This window comes from Corvus cornix, chromosome 4 (genome assembly GCF_000738735.6).
Source record: "Corvus cornix cornix isolate S_Up_H32 chromosome 4, ASM73873v5, whole genome shotgun sequence".
NCBI classification, from domain to species: domain Eukaryota; kingdom Metazoa; phylum Chordata; class Aves; order Passeriformes; family Corvidae; genus Corvus; species Corvus cornix.
In genome coordinates, this window is record NC_046334.1 from 54212970 (window position 1) to 54234457 (window position 21488).

Here is a 21488-nt window from a genome sequence, read left to right on the forward strand (position 1 = left end):
AAAGTCTAGTAAACCAGGATTAATCAAAACACATAGGGAAATTTCCTTTTATTTTACCTGTGCAGAATGCTAAAATTATTAGGTTTAAATTAATACCACCTTAACATCTCCTGCAGAGGCATCTTTGTGTACAAGGGGCTCAGTAGGAAAGCACATTCAAGAGCTTGTTGTCCTCAGACACAGCACAACTTTCTTCTAGTGCCCCATAGCACACAACTTATCCAGGCCGTGTGGTACTGGAATAACTGCTTTGGAGTTCTGCAGTAAAATTGGATCAGCAACTGATTTGGGACAAAATAATTCAGGATTTTATTGTTCTAATAAAAAGGCTAATCCTAAAGCATCCAGTTGTGTGATTTTGAAGCAGTGCAGTTTAGGAATCAGAAAGTCTTTAAGTGTGCTCCTGAAACACCTGTATCCAATATCTACAACTTAATCATCCCCTCTGTAAAGCAGCCTTGAGAAATTGAAGGAAATCACCCTGATAATAGCCAAGAAGCAAATATTCAAATAGGAACAACTTCAGTATATGGGTAAATACAAATCTTTATTTTTGTTTTTTCTGATAAAAACACTTTTTTCAGAGTAGAAATCTATCATTTGCATTTTCAATGTTGCTTTATAAACTATTATCCTCTGCCAATAGTTACAGGGTGGTTTTGTGTTGGTTTTTTTATTTTTTCTGGTTTTCTTAAAGGACATAAATTGAATACTACAAATATAACAAATGAGATCTTTCACATTTAACTCTGTCTAGATACGCCTGTACTTTCCCTGCCCTTCATAATATTTGAACCCTACTGTCTGTATTCAGCTATATATGATTGAAGATAATTATGTTCCTTCAAGTATTGTGAAAATCAGCAGTTAGACTGAAGGGTAGGGCATAAATTGCTGTCCTGCTGAGAGAAAGACAAACAGATTTCAGCCTGTGTACACTCCATTTGGCAGCAGCTTTCTAGCAAGTCAGCAAGTGCACCCTTGCTGGCTGATCAGCACACAGATAGTTCCAGTCTAGGTATAGCACTGCTGTCTCTTGCTGGTAAGGGATGTCATGGATGACATGAAAGACAACTCAGCTGGAAAAGGTTAGAGACAAAAGATACAAATTATAAGAAAAAAAGACTGATTAGTTCTGCTTTTCATGGTGTAGCAAATAGACTTGGACCATATGAATTACATCATTCAAGTATGTCTCATATAAGCATATATTTTCTAGAAGATTAATTATTTGGCAGGGTGCAAGTTATGTGGCAGAAAAGAAATGTTAGCATTAGGAAGACTTAAACTTTTCAGCCATGGCAAAGTTACATTGTAGAATATGATTAAGTCAGATGCTTTGTCCTGTTTCTCCTGCTTTTTTGCCTTTTTTCCTGACTTGGAAAGTTCTGCTCTTTGCTCGGCTGCTGCTGCATTTTTATTCTCTCAGACATTTTGTAGGTCACAAGGGTATCGTTCTGACTGAGATGTGGTCAGAGAGAATAAGAAAAATCGATTTTGGAAAACCTCTGTTAGAACTCTTTCATGAACATTTTGTTATATCCATTGTGAGCTTTTAAAAGACTGAACCTGTGAATTTGCTATTGCCATGTCTTTGTATGATTTTTGTAGGCTTATAAGCTGAGAAAGAGCAGCACAGCATAGAAAACACCCCAGTCTTCATGTGCACTGGGACAGATTCCCTTTTGTATTAGAGTGTAATTTAATATTCTGTGCACAGGCATGGAGAATTTCTTGCTGGGCACTGAATTATGCAGAGAACTGTAGATCTGCAAACAGGAAGCTAAGCTTAGAAAAGATAATGTATTAAAAGTGCCAGTGAAAAGCTGTTCTGCTTTCTATGTTCTTTAACTCCCCCTCAAAGTCCTCTGTCCTTTACTAAATCTACAGGAAGATATTTGGCACAGATGTGTTGAAAGGTAAAGTTTTTTCAAAGACTTGAAAACTACTGGTCCTATCTATCTGCCAAGCTTTTATATAGTTCCCTTCACCATAACACCTTGGAATTTCCACTGATCAGGTCTCTGAAAAATCAATGCAGGAGATGAATTAAGTATATCTGAGTGTTTATGTGAGGTTGAAAAGCCTTTTGATTCACAATCTTGGCACTGTTTTTTAGTTTTGTTCAACAGCAGCAGAGTGGAGGGGAAAAAGAGGGAGGACTTGTGATTAGATAAACTCCTTTTAATTTTTTCTTTCTGTCTTAGCCAGATGGAAACACATGGACAATTGGTTTACAGAGATCTTTATCCTCTCTCCTTCATTAGCACCACAGGGAAGTTTCTATAGTGGCTAATGCACTTACTGACATGGTTTCAACAATTTAATCACCCAGAAGCCTCTCTGTAAGGTCAATGTTCTCTACATTTGTTCCAACTCATTTACTGAGTAGAAAGGTGAACTTTTTCATTCCAGGTATGTCATTATGGAAATCATGTTAATGAATCAAGACACTGGAGGGCATATGTATCTCTGTTAGCACAAGATTAATGGAGACTTCATCAAGCAGGATTCAGTCTTAAATTCTTCTGGTAAATCGAGGTTTGAAGTCTAATTGTCCATTAATTGTCTGGACTTTATACTGGCATAGCAGCTTCCGTCTCAGAGAAACTCAAAACATTTTGCAAACATCAATACAGCACACCCAAGGAACAATTCTTCTATTACTGAAACACAATAACCTGAGGGCACAAAGAAGGCTGTAGCACACAGCACTGCATAGTAAACTGGGATGGACATCAGCCCACACATACTACAAATCCTGCTCCTCAAAGAAAAAGCTTTTGCTCAATGAACAACATGCAATTTTTTTTCTGTTTATAGATCATATGCATATCCATATTTACTATTTACCAATATCTGGGTTTAAGCTTACTGGTGTAGAATCTCACTTAAATGTTTATGAATTTAAAGTGAACTGAACAACAAAGTTTGCATGTTGTCAGAAAGCAAATATTCACTTAATATTCCCTAATTTTTTTCTGCAGAAGTCTCTGATTACAGAAAAAGTAATTAAATGTGTTTGTAATTTAATCCGCTTTCTTGCTCATGAAAGTTTCCAGACATCAAACAGAACAGTAAAAATCAAGGACTGACAAGAGTAAAAAATAGTAATCTAGAATTAGTGTGAAGGCGCATTACTAATTATTCTCCTATTACATATGAGAATACTACTTGTTGTTCATTCATGATTCAAATGCCTAAAAAAGAGAAAGGGAAGTGCAGGTGCACTGAATACATAAATTTTTTATAATTGAAAAGGATGGATAATTTCTTTACTTTCAAGTTAGCTCCAGGTCATAATGTGATTTAGGATTCTATATCCAGCTCTATTTTAGAGAACAATTTGAATATATCTGCAATTATATATTCAAAAAGACATGTTTCTCTAATATAACATAATCTTACTTTCTAATTGTAGAATTCAACACAGTGCTATTTGGAATAAACCTTGATTCTTCACATTGCTTTACCACTACATTATAAAAATTGATAAAATCAGACTGACACCTGTTGAGAGCCCAAGCATTTAGAAAAAACACATACTGTTGATGTTTTCATTTTAATTCTTTTTTTCAACAGTAGAGATATAATCAGTTTAAAAAACTTTCTATATTCAGAAATTCCACTACTTTCAGTAGTTTTCCTTTCTTTTATTTTAGTTTAAAAGCTTTGATCACAGAAAAGATTTCGTTTTCCTATTTTCTGTAGTTTAAAATAATGAAATATAATCAGAAAGATGTAGGCAACATCCAAAGGGTAGCCCAGATTTCACATTCTCCCTAGATGTGTTTATGTATGACTGTAACACTGTCTTTGGAGAGAGACCAAATATTTTGATCTTTTCATGTAGTGCAAAATTATACCAGATGCAGTAGATCTGATGAAAGAAATAAGCAGCCTCTCCTAATAATAATTGTTGTATCAATGTTTAAATATATAACTATTATAGTAGAGTTTAACAATAAAGTGACTCGATTTCTCTAATCCTGCCAGAAACCTGAATATATGATAACTCTCAAAAATGGAAAAGAAAAAGATAAGGTGTATACCTTGTTCTGCCATATAAGCCTACCTCTGTCCTCTGGGATTGGTGACAAACTCTTGGCTTATACTCTATACATATTCCAGCCAGGACTATCCTGAAAACAAAAATTCCAGGAGGACTATTTGCCGTTATAGGATGTACAGTATTTTCCACAGAACTGTCTTCTCTTATTCCTCTTACAGGAATTCGACCTGCTTTTCTCCATAGTAGCAGTGATGTACTGACTGGTGAAGAATATATATTTTAGCGGGTTGCCAGGAGTCAGGATGAACCAGTGCCTCTGCATCTTAGCAATCATAGATCCTTTGTTCCTGTGCTGAGTTATGTGAATCATGCACATACAGAAGTAGAATAACCTATTCTTGCCAGAAGGACATGAGTAATCCAGTTAGTTGAACATACAGCAGTATAATGAAAAGAGAGAATCCTAGGGTGAATGTCAGTGAAAGGTTAAATCTGACTAGTCTGACATGCTTTGTACAGAAGAAGTGAGTTTGCTTCAAGTACAGCAAGCTCATATTCAGTGCTTTGTCTTCGTGTACATAATGCAGTGAAAACGTGGTTGGGATGGGCTCCTCTCTCCTGTATATGACACAGGTTCCTAGGCCTGATACACAACAACCAGATCCCACTAGAGACAACTGATTTGCATGACCATTCTTAAACATTTATTTTCTCTCCAGTCTGAATCTTTTCAGGTGTCAGGCAACCCATACAAAGTTCTTTAAAGATGAAAATACTGGAGCCAGAGGTGGAACCACCTCTCTGGGTTTGAACCTAGACTTGTTACATCATGGTTTGGCACATGGTTATGTAAACCAGTATAGACCAAAGACTCATTTCCACTAAAATTCTACAGTAACATCTCAAGTACCCATGTACTGGGAGCTATGTTAATAGACTTTGCCTTCGTTGATACAATTAACTCATTTTCCTTGCTGGTAGGACAGTTACCCCACTCACAGCTGTAAGCTCCTGAGAACCATCTCTGTGGGTATAAAGGATTTGTGCTTCATGGATAAGAAAAGCTGTGAAAAAAAAATCAGAATTTTCCTCCTACACCTTGTTTAGTCTCCTGCCTTTCAGAGTAAGTGATATACATGATTAGGGAAAAGTCCAAGAACAGAGTCAGCATATCTTAATTATAATTCTCAAAAATACTATTTCCAACCTTCAAGCATTTGTGGCTCATCCTGTTCTAGAAGTGTTCTCCACATATTTAGTACCCCCCACCCTGGATCTTTATACAATTTCCCCAGTCTCCCTTACTCCTAAGTAAATATTTAGTAGCTACGGCACACCACAGCGAAGATTGCTATAGCTTAATGAGCTTATTTTTACAAAAAGGGAAATTGCACCTGCCAGTTAAGATGGCCTCTTGCTCCCAACTCTGCATCATATCTTTCAGTTATCCAGATACTGAATTCTCTGAAGTTATGATAGGAGGCAATGGTGAAGGGTGCAAGAATAGAGACAGGATATCTTTCTTCTGCATCTGTCAGCACCTAGAGGAAAAACCAAAAAAACTGATTTTATATTCAAATGCAAAGAAGAAGAATGAGCTAGTGAGTACTGGATCACCTTTAATCTGTGTCTTGATAATTTGCAGGAGGGGGGAAGGTAATTGTAGAAAAATATCTGCCTGCACTGCTTTAGAACCCATCTCTTCTATTTATATATAAATAAATATATGTTAAATATAAAGTGAGTCAGAAATTATAATTTTCTATTCTGCTCTGTGCTGTGCATTTGTGAAAATCATGATTATTCATTTCTATTGGTCCTCTGTACCCATTTTCTTCACTGCAAGATAAAGTAACTCTCAGCTGTGCATTGCTGTGATAATTGAACTAGATTGTGAGTGATTTGATAGATATGACAGAGGTAGCCTTCAAATCACTCTCTTTTATGATAGATACAACAAACCTCCCCACATGCTGCATTTGCTAGGGGTTATAAAAAGGGTACCCCTCCCACCTTGCCAATAGGGAGCTCACAGACCAAGGTATTATTAATGCCTGCCTCACTGTCTAGTGTTACAGATTATCAAAAAGTGCAGAGGTGCATGCCTTTTTGAAAGAAACGTAGCCCTCCAATGATGGGAAGAGACAGGGACTTTCATAGACAGTGCCTGCAAATATAAACTGAAAAAGAGGAGTCTGGGTTAGCAAAAGACTACTGTATCCATGTTATGAGTAAGGCAGTAATCTACAGATAGGTACCTTTTTGGACTCAGGTGTTTAATAAGCTTGGAAAGCACTGCAGAAGAGAAAAACTTCTGACTGACATCCAGGGAACTTGGGTCTGCTTTTGTACAGACAGAGACGTGATACTGCAAAAGACTCAATACAGAAATGCTTAGATTTGCATGAGGTACTCAGATTCAGCTGTAATGTACAAGCAAGAATTCTGGGCATCTTAGTCAGAAGAAAAATCTAATTTGTGGGCTACAATTAGAGTTATATATATACATATATATGAGACAGCAACTGGGGCAAGGAGGAGGAAGGAAGAGAAAAGAGGAGGCAGGAGTGATGCCTTATCATCCAGGATAACTTCAATTCCCTTTTACTCAGGGAATAAGGAATATATTATACAATGGACTGAGAAATTTTACAGGGGACCTTTCAGGGGCTGAGTAAAGCCACAAAGTCTGAGTGTTTCAACAGTATTTGTTCTAGAGCAATTACTCAACATGAGTCAGATTGAGCCTGTATTACGCACAATGAATGCACGAGGGTGCTTTCTTTGTTTTTCCCTTATAAAGGAAATGAATGTCAGCAATTTATCAGTTTGAAACTCTCACCTGCTTGCTTTTCTCATTGGTTTTAATTCAAAACATCTGTATGAAAACCTATGTAGGGAATTATATACTGAAGAGAATCAATTGCTTCCAAAAAAACCATCATCAAGATTTTTTTCTCCTGAACCTAAGTCCTACTGCTTTTTAAATGTGTATTTAAGAACACTGAAATTTAACTCAATTGGTGGGTGAATTTCAGACTCATAGAGAAGTTTTAACACAATCATGGGAGTTATTCAGTAAATTGTTTATAACAGATACCAGATATAACCTTATATTTCTACATTTTAAATTTAGTTATTTTACTATATTATACATATTTTCATGTTTTTATATAATGTAGCAACTGTTATGATTCCAAATGGCATAAGACTTGCCACATCTTCAGATTATTTATTTTCCTCTTGACAGTGGTAACAAAAAGCTTTTCATGAGGATTTTGAAGAAAAATATGATCAGGAATTCACTCTAGTAGCCTTCAGAAATCTCTGTATACCTCAGAATATATGCTAACAACCTCTTGGAGCCTCATATCTCCAGAAATGTAAAATTCCACATATTTGTCTTTTTTTTTTTTCAGTTTCCATAAGTAGTTAGTGTTGATTTGAGAAGGAAGATAAAAACATAAACTCAGGTATCAAGTTATTCTCTCATCCAGAAAAAAAATAAGCTGCAGATATCCCTCCTGAGAACCTAAAAGGTATGCGAAGTTCCCAGTCACTCTCTTCTTAATAAACCTGTTCTAAATGGATTTCCACTTGACAACAATATTTCTCTGTTTCTATCTTTAATTCCTTCTTTTTAGGACCACTCATTCTTTTCCTTCATCATACTCTCTCCTCTGACCAGGTTCTACCCCAGCATGTCTCATTAATTTTGAATAGTCTCTGTTAGTTTGCACCTCATCAGTTCTGCTCACCAGCATCCCAGTCTCCCATTACTGCAGCTTGTTGCCATGATGCAGGATGGTATTGAAGCTTTTTGGTCTCCACCATTATCCTCTGACTCTGGTCTCTCAGCTGGAATTCATTATGCTTCAATATACAAACACTCGTCCCTAAGCTCCTCGCTCTTAAGGGAGATCTGGCTACACTTCAGATGCGGCATAACTTTGAAGAAGGGCAAACCTCTTTCCAAAATCCATGCTGTTACCTAAGAGGAAGTAGGAGACTGAGAAAATGATTTAGTAACGTAACACAAACCTGAGCAGCACAAAGACACACGTGCTCATTATGGAAAAAATATCTCCCTCAGTAGACTTGCTTAAAGCAAGCTCTTTGGCATTGAGACTGTTTCTTCTTCTCTGTTTATGAAAGGATTGTACAATGGGGAGCCAGACTGCATGGGCACCATGGGGCAACACCATGACATAGAAAATCAGCATCTGAAAAAAAGAGCTACTTTAGTGTCAGCTGTGTGAGAATCATTGCCCCCAAATTTAGTTTCAGTCATCAAATCAGTCTCCGGCTCCTACTTGTTGATATGTATTGGACTGAAAAGAGAGCATTTTTGTTTCCAAATGAGATTGGATTAAGAAAAGCAGGTGTATGAGACACTGTAGCTTCCCCTTTTCCACAATTTGGCTCATCTCATTTTCAATTCTGATAATTAACTGAGCTAACCTCCAGCCAGTACTCTTTTTTTCCAGTTCATTTTTCTGTCTGGCTCCCTACTCATTGTTTCTGTGCAATCACAAAAGAATTGCTTTGCTTCTTCTCTGCCCTGTTCCTTACTCATTTCAATGATATAGGGGTTTGTACATGTCCATTGTGCCAGACTTCCCTTGCTGCTGGCGGACACCTCTCTCTGCAGCCCCCTCTGTTTTGTTGCTCTGCCTCCAGAGGTATGGACAGGAGACTGAGCTCTTTCCAAAGCAACTCAATGAGCTTAGTTGCAGTGAGGCAAAAAAAAAAAGCAATTGGCAGCAAGGGCAGACAGGGTGACAGAGCCTTTAAATATTATGGTGTTAGAAAGCACACAGCAGTTATAGACAGGAAGAAAATGGAAGAGAGAAAAAATATTGGACAGGAGAAAGCAAAACATAAAAGACAATGAAGCGGTCAAGTGACAACTTCAGCAAGCTAGGAACAGTCTATTGTATTAGTCACTAGACATCTGGTTTGCATGTAGGCAGAAAATATTGCCCAGTGAATGACGAGACACTTGTTTCCCTTGTTCTGCTTTCATTGTCCTCTCTTTATTCCCTCATTTTTGTCTTTCATTTCTTTTTTCCTTCTAGTTCTTTGAATTACTTCTTTGCACTATAGATTTTTCAGTTGGACTTTGAAGCAGCAATGGAGAAGTAATCAGAAGAGAGAGCAAAGAATGCATTTCTCTAGATCTGATGTAACATTTTGTTTCACTCTCCTAATAAGTTATTTCTTTTAATAGCACACAATTATATGTGTATGACCCTGGCAACTTCAGGTCACTTCTGTCCATAAGTGCTATTAACAGTTCTCACAATCTTATCATCATTCTTGTCATATTTAATGCTTTTGTTGAAGTCCCAACTCTCATATTCATATCATTATATGACAATCTCCACTTATATTCTTTGAAAAATAAATGAAGGGTGGGATTCATCTCACCTAATTTAATCTGAATAGAATGTAGACACCTACATCTCAGCTCCCTAGGCTGACTTCATAGTCAACGAAGAAAATCAGGCAATTTTAAAGCTTGGTTCCTCTATTTTAGAAGTCTATTTTAGAATGAGATATGCCACACCCAAGAAGTGCCTACTTCTCCCCACTGACAGAGAGCAAGCTCAGGATGAATAACTGAGCTGTAGATGATGACATTTGGTCAGATGAAACCTTTTTACCTCTGGGGCTTCTGGGAAAAAAATCAGAATGTAAAGTCTAATAAGGATAACTTTCTAATTACTATAACATTAATATGCAAATAAGAATAACCCCAAATATTGTATTTAAAAGCACATGTGCTTCAAGAATTTCAGCTTTCATTTCTTTAGTGTATTTGATGAGCAGGCTGGTTTTAATTTTTTTGTTATATTTGAGTACCTGAAACTGATCTTAAATACTGCTTTAAAAATACCATTTCCCCTTCTCTTCAAATATTTCTTTGTCTCTCACTTCACCCACCTTGCAGTTCTCTCACTTTCTATGGCCTTTTTTTGTTTTCTGGGATTCACTGTATTGACTTCTACAAGGGTGTGTGGAAGGCACGAACATACAAGGATATCTGATCAATGACATTTTCAATGTAAAAGGAGATAATAAGTGAAGGGGGAAGGGTGAACAAGAAAGAAAAACAAGGTAGACAAAGGATAGATAATAAAGACAATGGCAAAGACCAAAAGTCTCCAGGTAATAATTTTTGGACCATTAAGAAACTCGAGGCACAATTCCAGAAAGGATCAACCTGTGATTTTAACTGACAAGAGGGAAATATGGTTAATCAAGACATTTCCGTGTTTATGTGAGTGCTGGACTAAGGTGCCACTTCTGAGGCAACAAGAGAGGGAATTTGGACAAGGGTGTGTGGATAACCTTGCCTGACCTGTGGTGTCACTCACTGGAGCCAGCGGGGTCTCTGTGCCACCTACCGGTGTCAGTGGGGGTCTTGGACCCTGCCACTTCGGTAGGAATGGTGTGTGCCCCCAAAAACAGCTACTAGGAGGTGAGGCAGGCATGAGTGAGGAGTGTGAGGGACTCAGCACTGGCAGCTGGAATGAGACCATGGATCACAGGCTGTGTGCCTGGTGCCAGCTGCTGGGCAGGGGCAGGTGCCTGTATCTCATATGTATCACATATCATTTGTCTGGGGTATGTGGGGTCACTAGCAAACCTTCCAAATGACCAGCCTGTGAGTGAGGGACCTGTGGGGAGTGTCAGAGGGCACAGGGTCCTGGGCAGGAGTGGCAGCTGGACAAGTACCAGTACCACGCCGGTACTTGGGGGACCAGTGAATGTACAAGTGCTTGTGAATCCAGGCTGCTGCATATGTGTATGTGACCTTCAGAAAACTTCAGAAAATAACTGAGATTTTTATAACTGGCATAAAAAAAACCTTCCTTCTCTTTTCATTTAGCCAGAGTTTGAGGTTTTCTTCTCTTGTCTATGCACTATATCTGGCTGCATTTGACACACCTTGTAACACGTATCCCAAATAGAGCTGTTCGCAACTTGGCAGTCTCGCTTCCCAAGGGCTCATGCAATTACAGTCTGTCAAACATATATCACTTAGCTAAGCAACAACTAAGCAGAGCAATAATAACCTACAAATTTTTCAAGGGAAAGAATTGCAGAAGGAGAGGCACTATTCCAAGTGACAAAAAGGGAATATAGCTCCAGGAAGAATAATGAGATAAAATTAAGAAGGGTGTTTGTTTTGATTATTTTGCTAAATGTCAGGAGGGAAAATCATTCTGACTGGGGAATTATTCACCTTGTTACTCGTCTAAGAGAAATATTAGAAACTCTGTCACTTGGAAAATGCACTAGCAACTGGACAAAAGGGAGAATAAAGAATAAGCCACAGGATAAAAAGACAGTAAGTTTGGGGGAGAGCTAGATGCTTTTTCAGGCTTTTGAAAATTCTTTTAGCCTCTGCAACATATTTTGGGAATGTGTGAGCAGCTTCTCACAAGCTATTGAATTTGTGATTTTCTTAACAGAATCCTAGACTAATAAATAGTCAAAACCAGTGATTGCCAATAATTTGAATATTTTACTGTCTGGTTTAGATTGCAAGGGAAAATTTTAGTTTTGCCATAGTATTGAAATGACTGGAGAAAGAAATGGATAGGAAGGAATGTGGGGGTGGGATGTTAATACCAGAATTATTCAATGCTGAATAATAAATATTATTTGTGCGGAATTTGTAGGGAAGGCTGGACAACCGTATGAGAAGAGGGAGTAACACTGTGGAGGAACCCCAGAGCAAAGCTGCAGGGAGGAACCTGTCCACACTGTGGACAAAGTCACCATCTTGCAGACTGATGAGCAAAAGTGTTCTTATAGATTAAGCATTGCTGGTCCAATATCTCATGGGCAGGGTTGTAACCAAAGCCCCCACGTCTTCTTATGTGACATCAGGCAAATCCTGGCTGCTTTTTGTTTGTTTGTTTGTTTATTTTTTTTTGACAGAAAAGATTGTGAAACTATGTTCTTTGTTGTCTTTGGGTATTCACTCACTGTTTGTCAGATTCTCAACAGATTAAACACTCCTGTATTTTCTTCTGAGTTGGTGTTTGTAGCACAGCCTCACTCTATTTGCTGCCTTCTGAGAAAACAAAATCTATACTTGCTTTTCTTTTTCTTTTCTTCCTATTTTTTTTGGTATTATTCTGGATCTATGCTAAACAGATCACTGTTCAACAGTTTGACTGTGAGCAAAAGAGTAAGAAATTACTGTATGTTCAACTCAAAATTAAAATAATAAATACTCTGCAGAGGAAAAAGGTTGACTGTTTCTTGCAGAATCTAATTTGCTAAGCATTGCAAATTAGACCAAGAAAACTGATTATGTGTGAGCTTTTTACTTCATTCTGTACTCTGCTATTCCATAAATGGTTGCAGGATAAACCTATTCAATTAAGATAAGGTACTGTAAATTGTACAGAAAATATATTACACCTTTTCGAAAGTAAGTTTCTGGTTTTTCATCTCTTTTTTTAAGTTTTCTTTCTTATGGAAAAAGCTTCTGCGTTCTGTGTTCTTGTTTAACTCAAAGTACATATTGTGATCTGAAATAAAAAGTCTGCATTAAAAACATCGCAACATCTAAAATATACATTAGTTTACTGACACCTGCCATCAACAGTAAGATATCTGCCTTATTTATAGTGATAGTGTTAAATCTGTTTTATATTATTTGATATCTTATTATACAAAAATATATCTTATTATATATGATTCTATATTATTGTAAATTTATATCTATAATGTTATAATAATTATATAGCAATTCAATTTCAAAGGAAAACAAGACCACTTTTAGAAAAGAAGATTGTCCCGGAAGAACCGAGCATCCTTGTGTTTGATTTTCAGATGCTCAGTCCTGCAGGTGAAATTTGGAGTCCCAGCCCAGTTATCATAATGTCTTAGAAGGTAAAGTGCTTGGGAGTAGCATCCATTCAGAAATCCATTATGTTAAAAAAATCATAAATACTGAAAAAAAAAAAAAGTTACATGTAAAATCCTATTTTGTCTGTGGTCATAAACACCTATTGGTCAAAAACATCTATTTTTGTGGTTACATGTATCTAGTATATCTATCTGAAAGTAGAGTTTACTGGGTGTAGAGTTTACACCAGAACCCAGTGTCTTTTCTTTGAAATCTCAAGCAAGTCTTAACCCTGGCTAAAAAAAAATCTATAATGTTATCAATGTTTTTCATTAAGCAGAAAAGCAACATGTAAGGGAAGTTACTCCTTTTTCTTTTGCTTTTGCTTTGCTTTGCTTTGCTTCTCCTTTGCTTTTCCTCTCCCCCTCCCTCTTGTGTCTCTCATTTTTCAAGAATGCAAACCCTGACCTGAATGGGATTTGTTGCAAACTCTTCCTGGGTTCTGGTTCTTCCTTTCATATCTCCCTATGTTTTCTGCATTGTAAAGACACTGAGAAAATATAGGAAAAAATATAGAAGCCAAATGCATCTTTTCTGCCTTACAGCTGAGAATTGACAGTGCTAGGCCACTGACTCCAGCACTTTTAACCATGCATCCCCTTCTACATAGCAGGATAGCTTCAATAAAGATTCCATGCTGGAATCTACAAGCATATTTCAGTTTCAAGATCTGTTGTTTCAGTGACAGACTACCAGTGATTGCAGCTGTAATACACACCAAGCCGAATTAGGGCTAATGTTCCGAGTGGTAAAACTGGTACAATAACAAGAAAGGTTATTTTCTCCTTGCTGTTACAACCTTCCGTTCCTGGGGAGAGAGAGAAGGCAAAGGTTGCTTTCCTGATCAGGCATCCCAGAAGCAATATATTCTCTGTTACTAGAGGTTAAGATTAACTTGAAAATTAACAGCAGGAAGCCTCAAGCTTTCAGTCACAAAAGAGATATAAAATTATCCTCCAGGAAATAAATCCTTCCTAACAACAAAAAAAAAAGCCATCCTGCATCTATCAATTTACTCAGAAAACTGATGAGCATTGCCTACTCCTGGTAGATATGACTTGAAGATATTGTACTTGGTTGTACATTCATTAATTACCTTGAGTTACAGAGCATAATGTGATCAGTGGTTTCAGTTTATCATTCCCACAAAAGAATGGCTTAGCCTACTAACTGGTGGTGTCAGAAAGGCTGGGGAGGATGCTTAGGAGATAAAGTACTCTGCTTAGGTCACTTCAGACTCTCAGTTCTTGACATGGAATCCACTGCCATTTCACAGAATCAATCTTTCTCAGCTACTGAAGTAACACCGGAAAAATATTTAAAGCACATTATATTGATGTTACTGGATACCATCTAGTCAGCTAAAGAGTGTTGAAATATAGGTTATATACTTTAGAGTCAAAAAAGTTCCATTGCCACCATAGGATTTTTTAACTAAGCAGAATTCAGCTTGCCCTGTCGGATATGGACATGAAATAAGCTTTTATCCTGAGTAAGCAAGAGCAGAATGGAAGGTCTGTGATAAGGAATATGCAGGCAGAAACTGAAGCCAGATGCACGGGGTCTGCACTGCTTCCTTTTTCCTAAGGCTCTAAGACACGTCAAAATTCCTGAGGCACTACGGTGAGTGCAGGCCCACCAGAGGCAAAGTCAGGGCACAGGTATAAATAAATTCTGTGGCATCACCGCCAGAAAAACCAATTGGTTAGGTAATTTGGCTTACCAATTAGTGTAGGCAACCCACAGATGTGCAGTTTATAATAAGTAATTTAAGCCGTCTGCATATAAAAATGACTTAATAGAAACACATGGAATCTGAATAATTTTTAAGCAGGTGAAGTAAGCTATTTTCCATGTTGCACAAACATAATAAGGTCATTTAAGAAACAATTATAAGGCACCACAGGGTGAATAAAGTATAAAATTAGAATGACTGATGGCCAGTATAACCTTTCTTAGTTCCCATAATTGCCTATGTGTTCTACAAAGTTAAGTAAAGGGACACATGCAATTTAGTTGCTACTGTATGATTAGCTTTTACAGAGGAAATAGGATGATTCCAGAGCAGACATTTAGCTCAAGGAATATAGAATTAAGCAATGTTTTCTTCTTACTGCTGTAGGGGTTTTTTTAAATTGCATAACTTTTTTAAAATTTATACCTTGAGAATTGTTCTCGCTCACTCTAAAATGTCCATCAGCCTTCAAGAATTCATCACTGAGTACCAACACTGTAGCTGTCATTCAGACAATTGTCTACCAGATAATTCAACCTACCCTGCTATCTTCTCCAAGGGAGTGAAATAGCCACATAATAGGAGCTTAAATGTTGGTTTTATCCAAAAAATTGTTCTGCTTGTGAAGCAGCTGATTTTGAAAGGTTGTAAGTCCTTTACATGCTTTACATTCTGTCAACAAAACAACGTAGTGATAAAAGTAAAGTAGTCTCTCTAATTATAATCAAATAGCCCATGATATATTTTATAAAGCCTCCAAAGTCTGCTAACTTATCCATACCTCTCTGGCTCTTACAGACATAACTACACAGATATGCTTCTTATGAAAAGAAGTAGATTATGCCTTATCAGCTGTTTGGAAAAAATCTTGATTTTACAGTCTATCAAAGCTTGACATAAGAAAAATGAAACATTTTTATATATCACTACTGACAGAAATATTTATCTTATTTTAAGCTAGTTAATATAGCTTTTAATTAGGGCTTTTACTTAGAGAATTATAACCATTTCTCTAGTCTGCTACTGTTTTCAGATTTGATGCAATCAAACCACAAACCTTTGTGATGTAGAAAAGAACAGTACAGAAACTGTAAATGGACTCTTAAATAGAAGTATTATGACCTTGAGATTTAAATACACGTACCTAAATAAAAATCATGACTCTATGCAAAAATCCAACAGCAGAGTTGGAATGTAGCTGTCTTTTGATACATTAAAACTGGATGACTTGTTTTAAATTAATCAAAAATGTAGAACTCAGCAGGAGAATGCTTATTAAAATCCCTCTTACATAGGTATTTCTTATTAGCTTTGAAAAGCTCTATAGCAAACACTTCTCTAAACTTAGCACTTTATTGCAAAAAAATTGAATATATTTACCTGTTCTACCGAATGGACTGTAGTAAACAGCAATTCTAACCAAAGTCACCATTTATTGTCCAACCAACTGTACAGTCCCTCTCATCATTGCCTTATAATCAAAGAATCACAGAACACACTGAGTAGGAAGGCACCCATCAGGATCATCAAGTCCAATTCCTGGCCCCATGCAGGACACACCAGGAGTCACATCATGTGCCTGAGAGTGTGGTCCAAATAATTAATACCATTGACCTTTACAATATCCCTGTAACTATAATTTTTCCCACTGAAGAAGTGAGACAACAGAAAATAAATGCTTTATCAAGGATCTCACTAAAAATCAAAGGCAAGATATCCATGTAAAGCACCTGTGTCCTAGTCAAGATAAAATTAATAATCCAAAATATTTGGCATACTACAAGAAGAAAGTTGACAGCTCATGATTTTCCACATTCTGGTTAAAGGCACTGTTGTGTTTAATTCTAGAATCATAATTACCCAATATCCTTTTTCCTGACAGAAACCACCTGCAGGCCCAGAAACAAGGTTCTTCTGCCTCTGCTGATGGAAAATGAGCTGTTTTAGCCAGTTTGGAAGTTAGGGGTCATGGTCTGAAGGCCAGGCAAGAAGAAGTCATGAAGTGATCAATTTTATTTCTTGCAACATCAATCCTAAAGAATTTTTGAAAGGCGAATTAGAATCTAAATGGATAATATTGATTTGGGTGAACTTTACTTGAGAATTTTGAAATCTAGTGGACACAGCTCTATAAATCTCTTCCCAAATATCTTTATCTCCCAGCCACAATGAGTCTGCCAGTCTGACAAGCAACTATGCCCCACAGCAGCTTCAGGATAATTCACCTGCCACTACTTGAGCTCCGTTTCCACACCTGAAGTCATGTCTATTCTTCTAGAAGAGGAAATTTGTCTCTTAATATTAAAACTATCTTTCTTCAAAGGCTTTAAATGAAATAAGACTGAAATTTTCCCCTTGTGTTCAGCTTTACTATTTAAGTTTTAAAAAATTTAAAGTTTTATTCTCCTGAATAACTGAAATAGTCTGCTGCCTCTAATCTAAATTGCTCTTTGGGGCAGAAATTGCCTAAGAATTATCTTCAAAACCAGACACTCAGCCTAAATGGAAAGTGAACCGGTAAGCACAGCCTGCTCATGCCTTCTAAATCATGAAGGTGTGCCAGGTAAGTCTATATGCTGCTAGGCACACTGCTTGCACTCAAGTCTGCGTTTCAGATTTGTGGATGGCAGTCAAGCAGGATGCAGAGCACATTGCATTCAAGACCTCTTCAGGGGCAACTACGTCTCATCCCACATAAAGCTAAGCCACTATGGAAATATAAAATGATAGAGAGGTGATAAAACATTTTTTAGATAAAAAGTCTATTCAGTCCCACATCATATACTTGTGTTTCACACAAACTTTATAATGATGGCTGAGCTGTGCTGTTCAAGGGAAAGAATACTAAATATATTAATAAATCATACAGCTTTAATAAATGGTACTAACTAAATGTTTAGCAGCTAAACATGTTGGTCAAAGCTACATTCCTCTGGTATTTTTTGAGACAAATGTAGATTAAAACATTTTCAAACAAAATAATAGGTTTTATGAGGTTCTTTAAATATATGGAGAAGGACTTTGACTCCACTCTTGCGGTCCTTAAGCAGCAGGAGGAAAAACTTCTGTTACATGAAATACTTCCCGTGAACACACTCAATATTTTCCTGCCTCTTAGGAAGTGTTTCCTAGCTCAGGAGTAAAAGTCCTTTAGGAAAAAATGTCTTTATTCACTACTTTTCTTGTAATGCCTAGTACATTAGGACTGAGACCTCTGGCTGTAACTACTGCAAACGTAATGTAGATGAGAAACATCTTCAAATTATTTCTGACTCTAAAGAACTCAGTCTATGGTGTGCAAGTATCCAGACTTTCATTACATAGCCTTAAAAATTAATTCTTTCCATGATGCAAAGTGTTCTGAGAGATCTTATTTCTTATTGAGCATTGACAGTGACAGCCTTGGAGTATTTCTCTCTTATTCAGCATATTGATATGTAGACACTACAACTGTCTGAAAAATGCAAGATTATCTTTGGGTAGTAAGACACTTATGAAGTAAAACTCAGCATATAGGATTAGAATTGTTCACTGAAGAGAAAAAATCAAATAATAATCTGCAGATTGGTAGTCTCGAGGTTTTACGCATGTTCTGTAGCTTGTAAATCACCTCTCTATTTCTAACAGGAAAGCCAAACAGTTCATCTTCAAGAAGTCTCTTTCCACTGCATTAGAGTTACCAATTCTAGCACCAGAGTGAGAGGAGGAGGTAATTCATGACCTTACTTTCTGCCTTGCAACCCTACCCAAAGGTGTAGCTGGATAATTTTTTTATATTGTTTCATGATTTGAAAGCAAGAGGAAATAAAACATCTTCTGGAAAAAAAGAAAAACCAATTCAAAAAATCAGTATGGAACTAATTCTGAACAAGGAACAAATCCCGTTAAATTAAGGCCTGATAGTAGACAAGGCCATTTGAGTTCTGAACAAAAACACATACCAGCGTATTTATTTTGCTCTCTCTAGGAACAGAAGAGAAATGGTTATGTTCAGTAACTAACTTCCAGTAATGCACAGGTGCCCATCATCACTGTATGATCACTAGTCTGTCTGACAATTAGCCAATACACTGATTTTTATCACTTGCACAACAGGGTCATATTTTCTTTTCCTGCAGAAGCTCTCTTTAAATCGCACCTTTTAGAGACAGCTGAAGTTCATCAGTTGATGACAGGAACTAGACAGTGCCATCTGCCTTAGCAGCAGTTCAGGTAATAGCAAAGAAAAGCTAATTGCGAAATATTAAATGTGCAGGAGTGGATTTTTTTTAAACTTCCCATTAAAAGTGGATCTATATGGCACTATGTGACACTCTGAAGAAGCACTTTGAGTCTGCTCTAAAAGAGCTTTGCAACCAGTCTAAGTATCCTGTGCTGAATATTAAGTTATCACAGTTTTGTTACTTTTGGTATCTGAAGTAGTTGAAGATCTTTGGCTAACGCTCACAGCACTTAGATGCAAGCTGCATACCAGCATAATAGCTGTACTTAGGGGATATGTACATTTTTCCTCCTTTCCTGGGCTAACAAAGGTTATCTCCAGGATCCTGTTAAGGAGAAGCATTACTGAAGTCGCTAAGCAGGTGTTGTATGTCCAGGTCTCATGTATCCCACATTGCATTGAAGGTGCTCAAACCAGAGCAGCACAAAAAGTGGCTCTGCAAAGCAGTTGCATTGAGGAATTTAGTAGCAGACACAAGGGGTGACTGCTGGCTCTGGGGCCACAAAGGCTGAGATGAGTAACTCAGACATGGGCACACAGCAACACGAAGATCTTGTGAAGGAAGCTTGAAGGAGGCTTCAGCTGGCCTCACAGATATGGGGCAAAATACTTCCTCCACAGGATAAGGCTGAGAGCTCAGGACTGCATTTCCCCTTCTGAGGTCATTTTGCAAGTATGGGAAAGAGAGAGGAAGGAACACACTTAAACTGTGATGATGACAGTAATACTGCTTCTGTTTTTCATTCAACAACCATTTAGTTTAAAAGGAATAAACATATCTGCAGTCAAGGACAGTATTTCAAGTCTACCTCATCCCAGATGGATTTTCTCAGTTCTGGACAACAGATTCAAGCTCTTCTCCCCCAGTGTTTCCTATCACAGAGATACCAATTTATTTTCACACAGTAGCCTGGGTTCAGCAGGAAAAAATTCCTTAGCACCAGGTAGTTTGCAGCAAAAATTGGGAAGTACAGGGTTTGTCTTCCAACAGGGAAGTGATCCATGGACCTGGACCCACTCCCCAAGTGATCATGTACTCCATCACATAAGCCAGTATATCAAGAAGAGAGCAGCACTGTTTCAAAGGGGCTAAAAACAAGCTCTTGGCACTCTGGGCAACTGTGCTTAAGAAGTTGGAGCCTCTGGAGCTGCAGCAGTCTTGCCAACCTTGCAGCTGTGGCCACCATGGCCCTGGAGAGTGCTCCAAATGCACAAATGTTCCTGCTCTTAGATGAATTTTAGCTCTCAGTATGTAGCATCATGGAAAAAATAGGAGCCTGGGTGTCTGCTGCAGGCCTGTACCTATCCAGGCAGCTGCCTGCCTGACTCTAAGGAAGACAGGTAAAAATAAAAATTTCCATGAGAAGATTATCTCCAAGCAAAGACAGGTTGTTGGAACTACTGCCTGTTTCTCAGAGGGTATCAGTACTATAGTCAAAATTTAGCATACACCTCTCTACAATATCTTCTAATCAAGCTCCAGTAGGTATTTATACTACCAAGTAAAACTATGTCATATTTAGAAGATTTTTTGCTGGCATGTACACAAAATTTCTTGGACTCTTGCACTGATTAGACTATAATTTCTATATTGGGGATCATTAGAAAAATTAAAACAATGTCTCCTGTAAAATTAAACACAAGCTGCATGGGGAATCTGTACAGCCCTATTCTCAGTTTAGAATTTGGCAATATCACCCAGCCCTTAGGGCCAGTATCTGGGTAATCTAGATGTATTATTATTATTTCTGAAATGTCTGTAACGGTGGTATCAACACACTGAAGTTTGCCAAGAATCTGAACTCCCAAAGCAATGTCTTTCAAAAACTATTCCAAAAATTACCTTTTCTACTACACTCTAAACTGTAGCATACTCTTATAAAGGTCAAATTCTGAAAGTTTGCATGGAACAGACTGCACACACTTCATCTTATTACAGCCTGTCCAGACACATTTAAACTAATAAACAACGTGAGAATTTTTAAAGAAGAATCATGTCTTGCTCTGGTTCTGAGTCACCGGGATGAGAACATCCAGTTTTTTGCCCACTAGTTTTAAGCTTAGCTTCAGCAAAATCTTTGCTCCATCACAAAACTCAAAATAAAAATCTGTCCTTTTCCAGAATACAGTATGCCTGTCTTTTTATTGAACTTCTTAATCTCTTGAAAATTCTCCTTTTTTTTTCTTTTTCAGGCTATCTGCAGACTGTCTTTGACAAGATTACAGGAACCATGTCTAAATTATGCTTCTCTATGAAGCAGTCTTGGACTGCCACCGTCTCTCTGATCCAAATTCCCATGAGCCAAAATTGTTGGATTTGGCAAGTCTGCAGTTACACATGGCCTCCAGCTGTTCTGTGATAGGTTAGGAAATAAACTGGCCTTCATCCAGCTCAAGGGATTCATATCAAAAGCTGTGTAATAAGAATTATATGTGTGCAAACATAAACATTCACATTTTATTCCCTTTTTTTTTTTTAACAGTCCACAGATAATTATTACATTACTAATAAAACAGGAAAAATGGCCTTTTCTTCTTGAAAAAAGAAAAGGATATATTTAATTCAAGCCGAGAACTGTATGAAGTC

At 37.4% G+C, this 21488-nt stretch overlaps 1 long non-coding RNA gene across 1 annotated transcript in view; it reads right to left on the minus strand.

Annotated features, from left to right (window-relative positions):
- The window catches only part of LOC120409866, a 113957-nt gene that overhangs the window by 59126 nt on the left and 33343 nt on the right, over nt 1-21488 (minus strand). Inside the window, exon 2 of the long non-coding RNA XR_005601683.1 lies at nt 5407-5553. This is a non-coding gene — a long non-coding RNA (uncharacterized LOC120409866). The remainder of the gene's footprint in view (nt 1-5406; nt 5554-21488) is intronic.